The 19,864-nt window shown below is 36.6% G+C and overlaps 1 long non-coding RNA gene across 1 annotated transcript; it reads right to left on the reverse strand.

The window, feature by feature from the left end:
* Window positions 1-720: 720 nt before the first annotated feature.
* Window positions 721-6,250, reverse strand: LOC129463162 (uncharacterized). The gene is made up of 3 exons (XR_008651032.2): window positions 5,828-6,250; window positions 3,401-3,466; window positions 721-3,075 (listed from the first exon to the last, which is right to left on the reverse strand). It is a non-coding gene; the product is annotated as an uncharacterized lncRNA (long non-coding RNA).
* Window positions 6,251-19,864: the final 13,614 nt, after the last annotated feature.

Raw genomic sequence — 19,864 nt, forward strand, 5'->3', positions numbered from 1 at the left:
CTTTCTCTTTTTCTTGCTAAGTCTTTGAAATCCAGTGTAATGTATACTTACAACACATCTCAGTTTGGATCAGCCACATTTCAAGAGTTTACTAGTTCATGTGTGACTACCATATTGGAGAAAATAGAACTATAGAATTAGTCTGAAAGTGAAGGAGTGGTTAGGATTGTTGGGCTATGGACTTTGCAAAGTATAGCATAGTGATTAATGCCAGGAGCTTACAAAGTTTAGCTTTTGAGCCAATATTGAAGGTAACCATTTTAAGCAGTTTATATGGCATTGATATTACAAATAAACAGAGCAAGATTCTGAATGGACTTGTTATGAACTGAATTATGTCCCCGCAAATTCCCACTAATGCCTTAACCCGCAGTACCTCAGAATGTGACTGTATTTGGAAAGAGAACTTTAAAGGTGATTAAGTTAAAATCAGGCCGTTAGAGTGGGCCATAATCTAATCTGATTGGTGTCCTTATAATAAGAATAAGAAATTTGGACATGAACCCACGGCCAAGATTGCCTCGTCTATACTCAGTCCCCAACCCCAACACCAGACTCTTGGATAATTTGGAAGCAAGTTTCAGATTATAAATCTTTTCTTCTGTAACTATTTTAGGAAGTATTTTTAGAAGAAAAAGACTCAACAAAACCCACAATACCATTAGCACACCTGCAAAAATGAAAACTTTCTTGTCATTAAATATCCAGCCAACATACAAATTTCTCCAATAATCTTATTATTTTTTCACACTTTGTTGATTAAAATCTGAATCCAAATAACATTCTGCGATGGTTAATTTTATGTGTCAACTTGACTGGGTTAAGGGATAGCCAGATAGCTGGTAAAACATTTCTGGGTGGGTCTGTGAGAGAATTTTCAGAAGAGACTAGCATTTGAAGCAGTAAACTGAGTAGAGAAGAACCACCCTCATCAATATGGACAGGCATCATCCAATCCGTTAAGGGTTCCAATAGAAGAAAAAAAGAAGAAGGGCAAATTCTCTCCCTCTTGGGGCTGGGACATCCATCTTCTCCTAACTTCACTGAGCTTTCAGACTCCAAGAGTACACCAATGGCCCCAGTTTCTCTGGCCTTCAGACTCAGACTGAATTACAACATTGGCTTCCTTGGTTGTACCGCTTGCAGATGGGATGTTGTGGAACTTCTCACCCTCCATGATCATGTGAGCTGGCTTCCATAACAAATTCCCTCTGATATACCCATATATATCCTCTTGGTTCTGTTTCTCTGGAGACCGCTAATACACATCCATAAATTGCATCTGGTAAGCATATCTCCAAAGTGTCTTTATCCATGTCTTTATTTTTCCCTTGCAATTTGTTTCTTCTATAGAAGAACAAACTATAGAACAAACTAAATTGTTTGTTCTATAGTTTCCACGGTATGAATTTTGCTGATTGTACCTCATGCTGCAGTTTAGTACATTCCTTTGTCTTTTCTGTGTCTCTTGTGTTTTATATAAATTGATGAATAGATCTAGAGACTTGATCAGATTCAGGTTCAAAAGATGAAATCATAGATAATTGTGTATATTTCAACCAGGAGGCACATAATATTTAGTTGTTTCTTTTCTGTGTTCTATTCAAAGCCATTTCTTTTTGCTTAGATTCATTAATTAAATCAGGATTGCCACATCTTGTTATTGTAATTATCATTCCTTTCTCATTTATCTACTCAGTTACTTTTTTTTTTAACTGCTCCTTGTGGAGCCAGGCTACCCATAGGCAGTGTGCCCACAATAGCTGATGCCCAGTTACTGTTTTAAATATTTTCTTTCTTTTTAAAGACAGGGTCTAGATATGTTGCACAGGCTGGTCTCAAACTTCTGGGCTCAAGTGATCTGCCCACCTCAGCCTCCCAAAGTGCTGGGATTACAGGCATGAGCCACCACGCCTGGCCTCTTCAGTTGCTTTTATAAAGAGAAACTTTCTTTCATTATCACCCATTTGGTTGTTCAAAGTACAATTTTTTATGGAAAGACAGAAAAAATGTTTGCTTCTTTCCCTTTATTTACTGATTTTCAGAATAGTTAGTTAATTCTCTATTATTCTCCAAAGGTGACTGATATGGTTTGGCTGTGTCCCCACCCAAATGTCATCTTGAATTCCCATGTAGTATGTGAGGGACTGGTGGAAGGTAATTGAATCATGGGGGAAGGTCTTTCCCGTGCTGTTCTCGTGATAGTGGATAAGTCTCACGAGATCTGATGGCTTTTGAAAAAGGAGTTCCCCTGCACAAGCTCTTTTCCCTTGTCCGCTATCATGTGAGATGTGCCTTTCGCCTTCCACCATGATTGTGAGGCTTCCCCAGCCACATAGAACTGTAAGTCCAATTAAACCTTTCTTTTGTAAATTGCCCAGTCATGGGTATGTCTTTATCAACAGCATGAAAACAGACTTAATACAGTGACCAATGATTTTATTTGTTTGCTTAGTATCATTATTGATTCAAATTTAAACTTTTATATAAGCAATATGTGATGCTCAAAATGATCCAAAGTAGATTGTCTTTTAAAGTTAATAATAAAACTCAATAAGTAAAATCAGTTTAAATTTATGGAGATGCTACTTGGGAATTTGCTAAAAGGTAAATGAAACTCAATATTTACTCAAACAAAATGGATTTACTTATAAGTGCTGTCACACCCCTAAATTTTAGTTGGGGTATCATGTTCAGAAGACTTTCATTGTACACAATTTCAAAGAAATGGGAGTCATGGCAACTTTTTCTTACCTTCGAAATACTGCAATGTAGTCACATTTAAGTGTCATCAGACATTTAGCAACATAACACATTACTCCATGTACTAAGAAAAATGTTTAGAAATTTACTAATATAAGGAGACTCAGCCATCAGCAGTCACTGGAGACATATACGTTGGCACTTAGTGAAGCAGTACACCAAATAGAACATGTTGGTCAATAGGCAATACTAATTAACAGCAAAATGTGAAAACTTTTATCATAGAATATAGATCAAGAAATTGGCAATTTTTAGGGAAAAATTATACTCACTGTGGAGCCCAGAGTGTCCTTTGGCAGGATTACTTCACAGCTTTATATAAAAAAAAGAACTTTTGAGGATGTTGGATTTAAGTGACCACGGGGTAACATTTCTTTCTAAGTAAACCACCAACTAGAGCTATTTATTTTAGTGTATTTGAGAAACTGGGAACCACTGGATGAAGCAATAGGTAATCTAAAATAGGTAACATTTGAGTAGAATTAAGGACTTCTGTGAGATTATAATGAAAAAGAAGCCTATAGATTAAGGTCAGATTATACAATATTAATTATTAACTGGAAAAACAATTATGTTAGCAATGCCATTTTCCTCCAGTCTCTGAGGCACTATCTAGCTGGTTCATTATTTGGCTTACAATATACAATGAATGTCTTTTTTTCCTTTTCTCATTTGCTTCCTGATATTTTGAAAGCATGAGTTACTGCCAGGAAATACAAGGGATACAGAAAAGACAGAAAAATGTATTAAGTGACAGTAAAAGACAGAGGAATGTATTAAATTATAGCAACTGCCTATGTTTAAAATTTTTCAGAACATTATAAATGAGAATTTTTATGTTAATTTGAAAATTAGTTGCTGTACAGCTTCTAACTTAAAATTTTCACATGGTCTAGAAGCAAAATTTATTAGAACTCCAGTGATGAGTTTATTTAAAACAAACAAAAAATAAACCAATACTAGTTTATTTTCCAAACTATAGTGAAAGTTGTTATTCGTATATCCGGATTTGAATTGTACATTTTTCAGCATTCTTACCACAGCACAAAGATTTTTTTCATGCTTAGTAATGCTTAGTGAACAGAAAGGACTTAATATAACAATCAGTAAAAAAGAATTCTAGCTTTCTAGCTGTAGTATTATCATATGAAAAAATATTTTTTTTTCCTTGAGACAGAGTCTTACTTGCTCCATCACCCAGGCTGTAGTGCAGTGGTGCCATCTCAGCCCACTGCAACCTCCACCTTCTGGGTTCAAGTGATTCTCGTGCCTCAGCCTCCCAAGTAGCTGGGATTACAGGTGTGCACCACCATGCCAGGCTAATTTTTTTTGTTTGTTTGTATTTTTAGTAGAGACAAGTTTTCACCATGTTGGCAAGGCTGGTCTTGAACTCCTGACCTCAAGTGATCTGCCTGCCTCAGTCTCCCAAAGTGCTGGGATTACAGGTGTGAGCCACCATGCCAGGCTTGAAAAATATTTTCTGTGAAGCATTTCTACCATAACTTCTTGAGACTTAAAACACAGAGAAAAACATATTTATTGAGAAAATGCAGAGTTTTGATTTTTTATTGTTTAGATTAAGAATACGATCATTGAAACCAATTAGTCATAAAGCATGCTTCCTCTAGACCTTCTTATTGTCCTGAATTCCTATTTCGTTAGCAAAAGTACATTTACAAGAAATATATATATATATTTATATATATAATATTTTTATAATATTATCACACCTGTAATCCCAGCACTTTGGGAGACTGAGGCAGGCAGATCACTTGAGGTCAGGAGTATATATATATATATTTCATATATGTGAATCAGGCATAAATATGAATGCATACTTCCCATTATTAAAATTAGAATTCTTTAAACAAAACAAAATTTTCCTCTATTTTCAACTTTTGTCACTTCTGCAATTTGCTGCTTGAAGTCCTTAAAAAATATATCTTCTGAATGCTTTCTAAGAGTATAGAGATAATGGTTGAATGAGGTTTAGAGTTGGCTAAAGGAGGACTTTTTTGACCAGAAGTTGATTCTCTGAAGTTTTTTGTGTGTCTTTAATTTGTTTTTTTTTCCACTGATTAATCTTTCATAGTATGTAGTTATAATGGTAACCATCACGTACATCTGACCTACAATAAAGAAGAAAATGGGCAGAAAAAAGATTATTAACTTTTCTTCCTTTTTTGTTCCTTCTGTAGGTCTCATTCCTGTCAGTTAGACTTGTGGTCATGTTATTTCCTGATGGGGTCACGAGGATGAATTAGTGATTAGACACTTAGGTGCTGGACTCAAAGGGACCTGGCTCCATCACCTGCGAACTTTTTGTAATAGAAGATACATTGTTTTATAATGTGCATTTTTGGTTGAATATTAAACTAAAACTTGAGAGCAATCTAGCTCAGGTAGACACTGGTGTCCTGAAATCATTTGCAATACATTTAAACTAAGATATACTAGATAAAGATATTAAAACAAAAGAAAAGGTTTAGATTTTATTCCATATTTCATTTATATTTTTACCAAACACTTATTGAATATCTAATATGTTCTAGGGAATGGACTTGGGTCTAGAAACTTAAGAGTGAATGTACAAATGCCTAGAATCTGTTCTAGTAAGAAATTCACTTGAGTAAAAATCAATACTAATATTATCAATAATAATCCATAATGTGATTTTTTAAAGCCAACTAATTTAATCTATTATATCTAATATAATAGGTTAGATTATAATCTAGACTGTACAATCGATAGTCTAGATTATAGACATTTAATAAAAACAAACTGAATATTGTAAAAAAAGTACTTAATATACCTAGTAAAGTTTTATATGCCAAGTTTGTATTTTAATAATATTTTTATTTTAATAAATATCAGGAAGAAATAAACATAAAACATAGGAAGTGCATGTTCAGGTTATCTATTGTCATATTACAAACCACCTGAAAACTCAGTGGTATAAAACAACAATTATTTTTAAATTTTTGAACAGCTTTATATATAATTGACATATAATAAACTGCACATTTTAAAGTGCACAGTTTGATAAGCATACATAGGTACACACCTGTGAAACCATCACCAAAATCAAGATCATGACCATATCCACAAATTTCATGATTCTGTAGGTCAAGGATTAGGGCAGCCATAAGCAGAGAGAGTTTGTCCCTGATACACGATGTTTGTGGCCACAGCTGTAGTTGTTTGGATAGCTGGGGGCTCCTGGGATGGCTAGAGTGGGATCATATGTCTGGGGTCTTGATTCTTCTCCATTGGATGTTTGCTCGGATGAGAAGGTCCAAGATAGTCCTTTGATAATGTGTCGTGGTGCCTGGGCTAGGATGGCTGAAACACAGGAGTCTTAGCAGAAATTCTCTATACTCACCGCGATCTCCGGATAGTCAGACTTCTCACTCAGCAGCTGACTTCCCCCAGGTCCGAAGTTTCAAGAGACTTCCAAGAGACAGGAAGTGAAAGTTGCCAGTCTCTTTCAGCCTGAGCCCGAGACACTGGCACAGCTTCACTTCCACTATGCTTTATTGGTCAAAGCAGTCAATGAGCCCACCCAGATTCTGGGAAAGAAGGACATTGACACCACCTCTTGATGAGATAATGTCAAAGAATTTTGACCATCTTTAAAGCACCACAATGCATGTTGGATACTCTATATTCCTGAGTGAAAGAAGACTTCAATTTGGTCACACGAACAGACTATTTCTGTGTTTTACAAGGGCAGTAGTAGGGGAAGGAGGGGGTAGTAATATCAGAATTTCCATCGACTCTTCTGTCTTCATTGCTGTTTATCAAGTAATATTCTTCAAACAAGCTGGAGTTGCTATGCCCTGATATGGTATAAATGAGTGTGTTTTGGATACAAATACACATGGTAAAGGTAATATGGTAAATACCATTGTTTATTTATTATAGAATATTGTCATGTTAATGGTATACTTTAGCCATGTAAGTTTTTATCAAGATTCCAAAATATTATTGAGACATAATCAATTCAGTAAAAAAGTATTTGAGATGAACACATCAGATTCTAGTGATGTTACTCCCCTAGGGTCTTACCCTATTGGGAATCTATTGTATAATTGACATATAACTGTACCTTTGGCCGGGCATAGTGGCTCACGCCTGTAATCCCAGCACTTTGGGAGGCTGAGGCAGGTGGATCAATGGGTCAGGAGATCAAGACCATCCCGGCCAACATGGTGAAATCCCGTCTCTATAAAAATTAGCTGGGTGTGGTGGCGTGTGCCTGTAATCCCAGCTACTTGGAAGGCTGAAGCAGGAGAATCGTTTGAACCCAGGAGGTGGAGATTGCAGTGAGCCAAGATCGTGCCATTGCACTCCAGCCTGGCAACAGAACAAGACTTCGTCTAAAAAACAAACAAACAAACTGTACCTTTATACAAATTCCATCTTTTAAAAGTCTATAAATGGAGCTGTTACATTTTAACAAACTACTAGAGGTAATTTCAAATAGATGGCTTCAAATTTTCTGAATAAATATAATCTGTTGTGAGGATAGCATCTTGAAGAAATGTTAACAAGCCATGGTAAAAATATATCTTTCCTTATATGTTCAACCACCATGTGAAATGTGTGAATCTAGCATAAAATGCAGTAAAAACAAATTTTTCTAAGTCAGTGAAATAAACTAAATTTTTCAACAGAATGTTTTTATTGTGATCTTTTGAGTAGCACAAGGGAAACAAAGTATGAATACAGTTTTTATACATGGAAAGGGGACACGTGACTCATTTAAGAGGAGCTAAATAATTATTAACAATTGTTTGTATTATTTAAATATTTGTTCAATGGCAGTGGCTACTACTTGTAAAGAAAGAGATACCCCATATCATCCTTTTGGATTCCACTTAACCACAAATAGTCATCTCAGTGGCCCAGTGGCCCCTGTTTCATAAATTTCTCACTGTACCACCATCCTAAAACATCTCTTCTGGCTAAAGCACACCGGAATGCAAAGAAGGAAGATAGACTATTTTTGAGTGCACATGTCCTTGCATACATGTATTTCTATATCAGGGAGATCACAAAGAACCATTAAAAATGTAAGTCATTTGGAACACTAGAGCTAGAGGAGTGGCCAGATGGTAAAGAGCTTGATCATTTAGTACATCTGAAGGTGATGTATAGGGGCAGGAAGTATCTGCCACGGAACAGAGTTTAAGGCAGCGACATTCCTTGGGAGAGCAGTGGCAGCACTAAAAACAAGCAGTGAAAGCACCACATTTCCTTTGTTTTGGATATCTTATACCTTTGGTTACTGAATGCTCAAGTCAAATCTCACGTCTGTTTCTTTAAGAAGCTCATGTCAAGGTTTTTATTTTTTTTTTTATTTTTTACAAGGTTATATCATTTCCATGGAGTTGGGGGATCATGTAACCAAGGTGAAAAGCAATTAAAATTAATTATTGTGATAGAGGTTAAGCCAGGTTAAAATACCTACCCAACCATCAACATTCCAGACTTCTAATAGAGGTCTGTGTGTGCGGGGTGGTAAGGGTTTGGCATGTGGGGCATTAATTAATTAGCATCAGAAGAGAGAGAAGTCAGACACGGTAGACAGTAAATATAGCTGGAGAAAAAAGAGACTCAAACATATTTCTTTATTGCTGAGCCTTAAGTTCTAGAGTTTCAAACATGCTTGTTCAAAACATAGCTTCTTTGTTCGTGGTCAACAAATTCCTCCCAGATGATGTCAGAAAGAGTGGCTTTATCTTTGGAACCCAGTGCAGGCCTAAAGTTTATTTCATATGGTATCAATACTTACTGAGAGTGTTTTATATATGATCCATTGTGCTAGGTTTTCAGGATACAGCCATGAAAAAGACAGGTTTCCTGCCCTTGAGAAGCACACAGGCAATAGGCAAGATTTTAAACATAATTAAATACAACAGAAAATGACCTAAAAAAGGAAATTCATATCTCAGGGGAGATTTAAATGTTAAAAGATACAACAAAATTTAAATGTGAAAAAAAAGTGTTAGAAGAATCCAAGGCAGAAATTCTATCAAAGTAGTTAAAATTTTGATAAATTTGACAACATAAAAGTAAAAAGTTATGCATGGCAAATATTACTCTAAGTAAAGCCAAAAGAAAAATGACAAACTGAGAAAAAATGTTTACCACTCATAAATCAATGATTAAAATCTCTAAAGAGCTTTTATAAATCAATTTTTAAAAAAACCAACATCCCAGTAGAACCTGAGCAAAGAACATGGACTATTTAGAAAAAAGAAAATACGAATGGCTTTTAAATATATTAAAATATGATCAATGTTATTTTAAAAATGGAAATACAAATTAAAATTATACCATTTTCTACCAATTAGATTAGCAAAAATCAGAAAGTTTAATACCATAGTATTAGTCAAGGTGTAGGAGAATAGTGACTTCATATATTACTGCTGAAAGTGTAGGTTGGTGAAATCTCCCAGATAACCATTTTGTAATATCTATCAAAACTGTAAGTGCATATTCTCTTATATCCGGAAATTCTAATTTTAGGAACCCATCCCACAGATACAGTCACTCATAAAAAGTGACATATTTACATCATTATTAATTGCAACATTGTTTATAATAGCAAAAGAGGAGAAACAACCTGAATGTCCATCAGTAGAGGTTGGGTTAAATAAAACAGCATATACCCACATGATGGATTACTATGTGTTTTAGTTATCTATTGATAGTCACAAACCACCCAAAACATAGTGGCTTAAAACAATAACAATTATTTATTTTCTCTCACAATTCCATGGGTGACTGGGCTTAGTTGAGAAGCTCTGTTCTGCGTGATGTCCACTGGGGTCATCACAGGGTCATCTGGAGAGTTAAATCGGCTGGAATATCCAAGATGGCTCCCTCACATGCATGTTAGTTGGTGCTGGCTGTTGGATGGGAAATCAGCATAGACTGTTGAACTGGAGGGTTTTAGCATTAGCTTCCTTCCATGTGGCCTCTCTTCATGGCTTGGGCTTCTTCCAGCATGGTGGCTAGCTTCCAACAGTAAGTCTTCTCAGGACATAAAGTTGTAGATATCTTAAGATCTCAAAAGCTGTAGATCTCAGAAATTATACAGCATCACTGCTACCTGATTCTATAAAGAAAAATAAGTTTCAGAGCCAGCCCAGATACAAGGGGAGAAAAGTGGACTCTACCTCTTAATTAGAGAAGTGGTCAGGAATTTGTGGCAGTCTCTAATCTATACTATGTATCTATAAAATAGAAAGAGGTAATACTTTATGTATTGATTTGGAATAATTTCTAGTACCTATTGTTAAGTGATGAGTATACATCAGTACAGTATAATGATACAAACATACTATACTATGTATGTATGCAAAAAGTATGGGCACAGGAGAAGATGCAAGATTGATTACTTACATATTACATTAATATCTTTAGAAAATACACAAGAAACTGTGTAGTTAAGCCCAAGAGTGTAAGAATGCTCACTAATTCATCTTTGTGCCTGGTGAAGTTTGAATAATATGAATGTATTACCTTATTTTAAAAGTTAAACTCTAAAAATTACAACACTTATTATAGGCTACATTTCCTGAACTAAAAATTAAGAGATATTTGGTAGAGAGCAGGAAATTTGAAATATATTCCTAAAATATCTGTCATTTTGATAGTGATTATATTCACAATGTGACTGATGGAAGACTGACACCGGAACTGGAAGAGAATGATCCAGGGTGGCCACAACAGAGGGATGGCTTTTGAGCTAGGTCTTGAAGAGTGAAATGATGACCTATAAATATTGGTAAGTTGCAGTAAGAAGACTGGGAAGGGTCAAACCTGATGGTTTTATTTTTTTCTTTTCTTTTTTTTCTTTGAGAGAGAGTCTTGCTGTGTTGCCCAGGCTGGAGTACAGTGGTGAGCTCTCAGCTCACTACAGCCTCTGCCTCCCAGGTTCAAGCAATTCTCCTGCCTCAGCCTCCCGAGTAACTGGGACTACAGGAGCGCGCCACCACCCCCGGCTAATTTTTGTATTTTTAGTAGAGATGGGGTTTCACCATGTTGCCCAGGCTGGTCTTGAACTCCTGACCTCAGGTGATCCACCCACCTCTGCCTCCCAAAGTGCTAAAATTACAGGCATGAGCCATTGCACCCAGACTCTATTTTTTATGTGAAAGAAGAGGCAAAGTTATCTCTTAAATATGATTTTTTGAGAATGAAGAGGAAGACTTGAAGAGAATGAAAAAGGTTAACAGCATTTCCATAGGAAATGAATTTAAAAAGTAAGAACAAGTAGAATAGCCAGGTCAAAAAATTCATGAATCTGTCACACTGTCATCAACACAGCGATGAGATTTTTTTCTGCCTACTCAGTTACAGAGGAAACAGATCATGAACTGTTGCAGGGCTGAGGATGAACAGCACAGGTGTGGGAGGAGAATGAAGGAATGTGAAAGGACACTGATGTGAGAGATGTTAAAAGCCACTCACAATACAGTCCTGCACAGGAACCCAGAAGAAACAGTAGACAATGGAAACTCAGCAGCACCCATGCAGACTCAGAGATGGTAATGGGAGAGAAGGTAGTGAAGTTAGATGAATAGAAGATAATTTGATTATTGGTTTGAAGTTGAAGATTTCAAACATGAAACAATTCTGGGTGAAAGAAGGTACAACCTAGACTGGAATGACTGACCATGGAGTTCTGCTTCTGATACTGGCTGTTAGGAACCTATTTTTCTAGGTTTTATTTGGAGACAATACTTTTTGACTGAAAAATATAAATTGGATAAGCGCCCTTAAAAACCTGGGGCATAGTTCTAGTGATCATATTTTATAAACCCAAATTAAAGCAGATGGCTTAGCAATAGCCCCTACATTTTGGTAATTTGTTAATGTATTTATATGAAAAGACAAAATAACATGTAACATATAACAATATATTGGTTCTATGTCAGAAAACTCAGGAACCACAGTTTCTGTAGACATTATAGCAGTAACTTTTAGAATGACAAATAACAATGATGAAAAAATTAAATACTTCCAAACATGCCTAAAATACAACAATTTTGAGTTAGACTGTAAACTTCTTGAGAGAAGAGACCATTTATGAACTCCGTGTGTTTCAATACTCCTTTTGCACAATTGTTCCCTTCGTCACTACCAATATTTAGGACAGTACAGGCCAATAGTAAGAGATAAATAATACTTCTTGTTCAAATTCTTGGTTGGTGATTTTATCTATCTCTTTTGGGGAGGTGCATCCCAGCTAGAATAACTTTATTTTTTTGTCCCCCAGAAGGTTGAGCGTATTCTTTCTTGTTCTACTGCTAGTTTAAAGAACAGGCGACTTCCCTGCTCAGATTCCAAATTCCTTAGGAAAACAAGAAGCGGCAACAAAACCACACCAGTAACTTCCACTCACATGTCAGTTTTAAAACAACTTGGGAAAGGTCAGTCTATTTGACTTCCTGCTATTGTTGAATTTACCCAGTTCCTGATTATATTACAGTCTGGTGGTGATTTTTAAAGGAGATTCCTTTATCTGTTTCGGTTTTCTAAGCAACATAAATTAACCGGGAGCTTTCTTTTCACACTGAATACTGTTTGTCTTGGGAAAAGATTAGCTGTGATTTAAAATTGTTTTAAAAAACCTGTTCTCTTTAGCTCTTGCCTTTGCAAGCACACCGATAGCACTGGAGTGGGAACCCGTTGAAGAGATAGGTAGAAGGGAGCCAAGGAAAGCTCACCAGTGACACGAAGAGGTCACTGGTGTGTACTGTATCTCAATTTCACTGCCAAGGACACTCCTTAGTGGATTAAGCACTAAATTTAGACTTACTGAAATTATAGTCTTAGCCTTCAAACTAGGATTTCAGTTTGTTTTGATTTCTATTATCTCAAAGTTATTAGGTTTGTCCCAATTATCTGAAAACACACATTTATACTATGCAGTGGCTGAGTATAATGTGTAGAAAATTGTTCCTTAGGAAGTCTTTTTCGTCTATCTTATGAACAATTCAGAATAATATATTATTTTTATATTTATCATTTTGTTGATTGTTATTTTACTTTTCAGTTACCAATGCTAGTCTAAATTTTCTATAGTTTTCTATATAACCTCCATATTTTTAGTACATTACTTTTTTTACCTTATTATTATTTTTATCTCCCACTTGGCTTGGCCGCTTTAGTACCTTTTTAAATGCTGCACAGACAATATCTGATAGTTAAAGTAGAATTCAATGTTTTCTTTTTTTTTTTTTGACTTTTAACTTCCGGGGTACAAGTGCAGCTTTGTTACATAGGTAAACTTGTATCCTGGGGGTTTTCTTGTTGAGATTATTTCATCACCCAGGTATTAAGCATAGTACCCATTAGTTATTTTTCCTGATTCTCTTCCTCCTCCCTCTCTCCACCCTTTCAAAGGCCCCTGTGTCTTGTTGCCCTCTGTGTGTCCATGTGTTCTCATCATTTAACTCCCACTTGTAAGTGAGAATATGCGGTATTTGGTTTTCTGTTCCTGCATTAGTTTGCTGTGAATAATGGCCTTTGGCTCCATCCATGTCTCTGCAAAAGGATATGAACTCCTTCTTTTTTATGGCCATATAGTATTCCTTGGTGTATATATACCATATTTTCAACATGAAAAAGGGGTTGAATATCAAAATCATCATTTGAAAAAAGAAATCCACAAAACTGGGTGGGAGTGGTCTGGGAGGAGATTGTGCTGGATGAGGAGACGAATTTAGAGCATAACTTTCTTTCTTTCTTTCTTTCCTTCTTTCTCTCTCTCTTTCTTTCTATTTTTTTTTTCAGACAGAGTCTCTGCTTGCTCTGTCACCCAGTTTGGAGTGCAGTGGCACGATCATGGATAACTGCAGCCTCGACCTCCCAGGCTCAAGCAGTCCTACCACCTCAGCCTGCCAAGTAACTGGGATTACAGGTGAACATCCCCATTCCTGGCTTTCTTTTTTTTTTTTCTGGTATAGATGAGGTGTTGCTATGTTCCCCAGGTGGTCTCCAACTCCTAGGCACAAGTGATCTTCCCGCCTCAGCCTCCCAAATTGTTGGGATTACAGGTGTGAGCTGCTACGCCACGCCTAGAGCATAATTTCTCAGATTACTTGAATATGTTTCATGGGTAAACCTGCTTTTAGACTTCAATAATACTACTTACCAGAAGAATGTTCCAGAGGCAATTTAGTATATATTGGTCATCAGTGTTTAGGAATTGGGTAACCAAACCAGCAAGCTTAATGTAATGGACAAGGAGTGCAGAGCAATGGTTATGAGCACACATTCTGCTTTGGGGAATTTGCTCAACGTGACCTTGGGCAATTTACCTAGCTTCTCTCTGCCTCAAGTTCCTCACCTGTAAAAGGAGGATAACAGAACTACCTCTTAAGATTGCTGTGAGGATTCATGAGGTAATAATATATGTATCACACGATATTGTGAACTTTAATCCTGGCACATAGTAAGCACTCAGACATCAAAGTGAATACTCTGCCCAGTTTTTAAGTTGGTGTAGACTCCAGATGAACCATAAAACTGGTGGAAGTTTTAAAATAATGCCCATTTCTAGAGGTGGAAAAAAATAGGAAGATCAAAGAGTCCTGGCCTCTATGAAGGGATTGTGAAAGAGGAGAGAGATAATTAAGCATTTGGTTTGTACTAAGGAGGAAACAGGTTTAATTTATAGCAGGAAAGGCTTAGTTTCAAGTTTGTAGACTTCCTGGCACATTGCACTGTAAGATACTATTCAGATGAAAATTGCAAAGAAAGGAAAACTTACTGAATATCAGTCAAGATGGCATTAGTAAACTTGGAAGCTTCCCTGCATCTTTTTTGGATATGAAGTATAGTGATTTGACATAAATATACTACTGCCTAAAACAAAAGAGCTGGATTCTACTACTATTAGAGTCACTTAACAGGGAGAATCACTTCACCCTGGGTCTCCTGTTAGCAATTCAATAACTAAGTTCCCTTGGTTGAGTTCCAAGACCAGTAATTCTTATAAGGAGGTTCACTCTAGAGCAAATAGTGTTTATGGTGATGTTTAAGCCTTACCCATATTCAATTTGAATTACGATGGAAAGTAAAAGTATTTGACATCTAATAATCCATTTACATTTGTTAGTGATCTCAATTTAAATCACCGTGCCTATGGCCTGACAGATGAGTTACTAGATTTTGATTTTCCTGAGGTTTATAATGTTTTAAAACTCATTAACATTTTAAATATTTACTATTTCATTTTATTACATAAAGCAGCACACAAACAAACTGAAAATTATTTCTAAACCAAATTTAATCCAGAACAGTTATTAAAACAATAAATGTTAAAAAATGACATTTTAAAAAGCAAATGTGAAGAAGATATCCATTGTCAGAATGATTAAATTTCAGTTCAAAGGGACTTTGAAGATCAGTTAATTTGTCCATCCTTTGTCATGTTATATACAGGCTGCCTCTTTGCATGTTCCTTGGAGTTGTGCAGGACAGAGCCTGTGTGGCCTCGCCCAGTGCCCTGGTGATAGATGGGAAAATCGACTTAAATGCAACTGCCCCAGGCTTCTTAAAAGGTTTGGTTTCTTGTTCACTTCTTGGGTGCTTTCCAAACTCCACAGTGTTGAAATAAAAGTTGACCTGCTAAATCTAAATTCACATTCTATACCAGGACATGTTGTTTGGTTAAAATGAAGACCTTAGAGGATATTATATTAAGTGAAATAATCCAGGCATAGAGAGACAAATACTGCATGTTCTCACTCATTTATGGAAGGCAAAAAAGTTGACCTCATAGAAGTAGAGAGTAGAATAGTGGCTCCTAGAGGCTGGGAAAGGTGTGTGTGTTGGGGGTGGGGTGGTAGGGAGCTAGCCAGAGGTTGATTAGCAAACACTAAGTTACTGCTAGATAGGAGGAATAAATCTTAGTGTTCTATGGCACTATAGAATGACTACAATTAACAAAAATTTACTTTCAATTTTTGTGAATAATTTATATTCAAAACCTACAAGAGTGGATTTTGAATGCTCCCAACACAAAGAAATAAAGTTTCAAGGTGATGAATTTGCTATTTACCCTGATTTGATCACTACACAGTGTGTAGGCGTGTCAAAATGTCACATGGTACCCCATAAGTATGTACAATTATTATGTGTCAATTAAAAATAAAAGCAAATAATCACTAGTGAAGACAAAACTGATTTAAATCTTAAAAAATTTATGCTCCCCAAATATCTAAATGCTTTCAAAACAGAATTTCAAAATGCATCCAAAGGAAGGACATAGAATAGAGTAGAAAAAATAGTGCATAGCTGTTTCGATAGCAATAGCAGTAAACTTGTTTTTTTTTAAAAATGAACAGTTCCCTTGAGGTAGAAAGTAGGTAGGAGCGCGTGGAAGAAGCTCAGGCCTGGAGCCATTTGGTGGCGTCAATCTCTGGTGATTTGAGAGCTGCTCTGCCACCTGCAGTGCTCTCAGTGGTTCCTGTCTCATTGTCTTAATTTTATGGGATCCTGGTTTAGGTAACCTCACAGAAGCAAGGATTCTCTGAAGAATCTATAAAATGTTAACTTAGAGAAGTCATTAAGGGATAGCTGAAGGAGGCATTGGGGAAAAGTGAGAATGTGAGCAACAGCAAGCAGAGGTAGCACTAAGATATTTACTTTTGCACGTGGGGGAAATGCATCTATCTTATATGTTATGTAACTTGTATCCTTTGGACTTCAAAATGCATTGAAATATATGCAAATAGAAACTTTTAACCTCTTTTTCTTTTCCGTCCTAGTGAATTATTTGTACCATGGTCATTGTGATACAATTTCTGACATTTATCCGTGAAGGGCAAGAAATATCATATACTTCTTTGGCATTCCTTACATGTACAGCAATTATGATGGGGGTAAGACAGAGTTCTATTACATTTGTCTCATATTATTAAGATAAAGGAAAGGGGGAGATGAATCCCTAGTTTTCTAGGTTTCTGTTTATTCTCCCAAATATACCGTGTATGTGTTTTTTCATTTGTCAAAGCTTATCAATTGAGTGTGAAACTCTATTTTCATTCATAGTCCACAAAGACTTACTCTGAATTGCAACCTATTGCAGTGGAAAACAAACAAAGAAAAACAAAAACAGGCTGGCTGGCATTGAAAGTGCTGGCAGGCTGAAGCAGTAATCTGTTGGTAATTTTATAAGATTTCTTTGCTGATTACTGCTTGGGCAGTGTCCGCGTCACTGATGAGTTCACATACTCACAGCTGCTCTAGGAGCAGGACAACATCTCCAAAAACAGACAAGGACTATTCTGACCATTTAAAAAGCTGGCTCCTGCTAATGGTATTGTTGATGATCTTCTACGAGAATTTCAATTACATGAAAATCAAATGCCAGCTCTCAGAGGCCATATGGTGTCATGAAGGAAAAGCCGTACACCCATAGTCAAGGAGCCCTGGTTCCTGCCCTGGCATTGCCAGCAACTAACTGAGAAAGACAGTGATCAGCTCATGCATGCACAGACCTAGGCAAAGGTCTTTAGAATCAGAGAGAAATGACCTGCTCCTTCAGTAACCCAAAGAAACTGAGGAAAAGCTTATATTAGACTGAGAAGAAGAACAGACACACTCAAGAGGACAGAAAGGAAGGACTGGGCTCGAAGAGAAAACTGCAGAGAACACCTCCGAGTGTGGAAACAATAACTCATATTTTTTAGTGCCTATAGAATGCCAAGCACTTTTTAAAAATAACTTATTAATATTTTTATTGGAACATGTAATGAATCAATCACCATCCTTTCAAATTTCATGCATTGACATCACTCAGCAGTTGCCGCATTGCAATGCCAAAGGGCCAAGCACTTTCATCTAGTATTTCTAATGGATAAAACAAACTTCCACCAGAATGTGTAATTGCGGTTGTTGAGGAAACTGAGATTCAGAGAGGTTGAATTCTCAGAGACACACAGCTGGTGCATGGCACCACTCCTCTTACTGGAGATTTGGGCAAAGCTTTCAGATGATTCAAGCTCTCCTGAGTGAAGGGAGCCTATCGACTATGAAGATTCTCATTCTGTGTAGTCTGAAATGTTCTCACTTGATGGTAAAATGCTTCCTATTCTTTACATAGCTTGCACTGAGAAGAGAACTAACAAAAAGAAGGAAGGAAGAGAGGAAGAGGAGGAATCCGAGAGAAGAAAGTAAAGAAGAAAGGAAAAGGTAGAAAGAAAAAAATTAAAAGGTAAGAAATAAAGGGAAGAACTAGTGGGGCCAAGAGAATAAAAGGAATCTGAATAAAGATTCTATTTTCTGAAGAGTAATAAAATACCTTTCCCTATATCCTGACCCCAGGTACAGGGGCCTGTTTTCTCCAGATGTAATAACTGCTTCAAAGGAAGCTTCAGACCAGGAGCAAGTAACTTTGCCAAGTCAAGGAACTGCAAAATGGACACTCCACACTACAGAAAGCATTTATTTTGAAGAATTAGATCTATTTTCTTCGTTTGCTTGGTAAATTCAGGCTAGTTTTCGCCATAATATTATTATAACTTTCATACAAGATCTGCTATAAAATTTTATGTAAACTAAGTGTTTAATAATAGGGAGCCACAGAACAATTCTAGGATGTTAAATTCTTTTCAGAGAAGAAAGCTGAGCGTGGCCATTTTCCATGTGTGTTTAATGATCTTCTGTGCTTGCTATTGTAATTATATCACAGTCATTAGTTTACTCACAAAGACTTGCAAATATAATGTATTAATATAGAATATATTACCATTATAATAATTTTTTCTTGAGCCAGAGTACCGCTCTATCACCCAGGCTGGAGTGCAGTCGCACGATCTCAGCTCACAGCATTCTCCGCCTCCCAGGTTCAAAGGATTCTCCTGCCTCAGCTTCCCAAGTAGCTGGGATTATAGGCATGTGCCACCACACCTGGCTATCTTTTTTGCATTTTTCATAGAGGTGAGGTTTCACCATGTTGTCCAGGCTGGTCTCGAACTCCTGACTTCAAGTGATCTGCCCGCCTCAGCCTCCCAGAATGCTGGGATTACAGGCGGAAGCCACTGTGCCTGGCAACAATTATAATAATTTTAACAACTAACTTGAATTAAACCCATTCTTTCTTAGCATAGCCTTCTCCAATCAAAACTGCACCCCTGACACTGTCCCCTATACCTATTACTTTTTTAATAGACTCATTGCCACTCTAAAATTTTACCTTACATATTATTGTTGGTCTCCTTTCAGAGAATATAAACTGTCTGGGGCCAGAGTTGCTCTGTTTTGTTCCCTGCTGTATCTCCAGGACCTGGCTCAGGGCCTACATGAAATAGGTGCTAGTAACTAGTCATCAAATGAATTCATGAACAAATGATGAGTGAATACGTGAGCAAATGAATGCCATGTTCCAAGAACTACACTTTTACTTACCTATGTTTTTTAGCTTGATTGTCACATCATTCTAAGGTGGGAAGTCATCTTTAGAATGACTGAGTTACTTGCCCAAAGTCTCACAGGTATTAAATATCAGGGCATGACCCAGGCCTTCTGATTCCAAAGCCCTTCAACAACTATGCTATGAAATAATAGTTCTTGTGTGTTTGTGTGTCTGTGTGTGTGTGCGCACACATGCGTGCATGTGCACACTTAATCCCTGCAGTTAGATTGCCCTAAACTCCCTGATTAAATTAAAAAACACTCAGTTATATGCAACCAAAAGGTGATGACAAGACAAAATGGAATAGTTAAAAGATAAAAATAAATGTTTAGTTTTCTTTAGTTACTGCTAAAAAGAGAATTGCTTGTGGGAGTGGGAGAAAAAAACAAAACAGTGAAATTCTCCTTTTTCACATTTTTTCATACCATAATGCACACATAATTCAATTTACCATTTTCCCTTAAATAAACTAAATATGTAAAAATACTCTTTTTCCAATGTGCAACATAGCATATCTTGTCATTGTATAGTATCAGTATTAGTTCATCATGCTCTTCAGGGTAAGAGAAGCCTTGATTTTTTATTTTTTTTATTTATTTATTTTTTTTGAGACTGAATCTCGCTCTGTCGCCCAGGCTGGAGTGCAGTGGTGCAGTCTCG

This window comes from Symphalangus syndactylus, chromosome 2 (assembly GCF_028878055.3).
Source record: "Symphalangus syndactylus isolate Jambi chromosome 2, NHGRI_mSymSyn1-v2.1_pri, whole genome shotgun sequence".
Taxonomy (NCBI): domain Eukaryota; kingdom Metazoa; phylum Chordata; class Mammalia; order Primates; family Hylobatidae; genus Symphalangus; species Symphalangus syndactylus.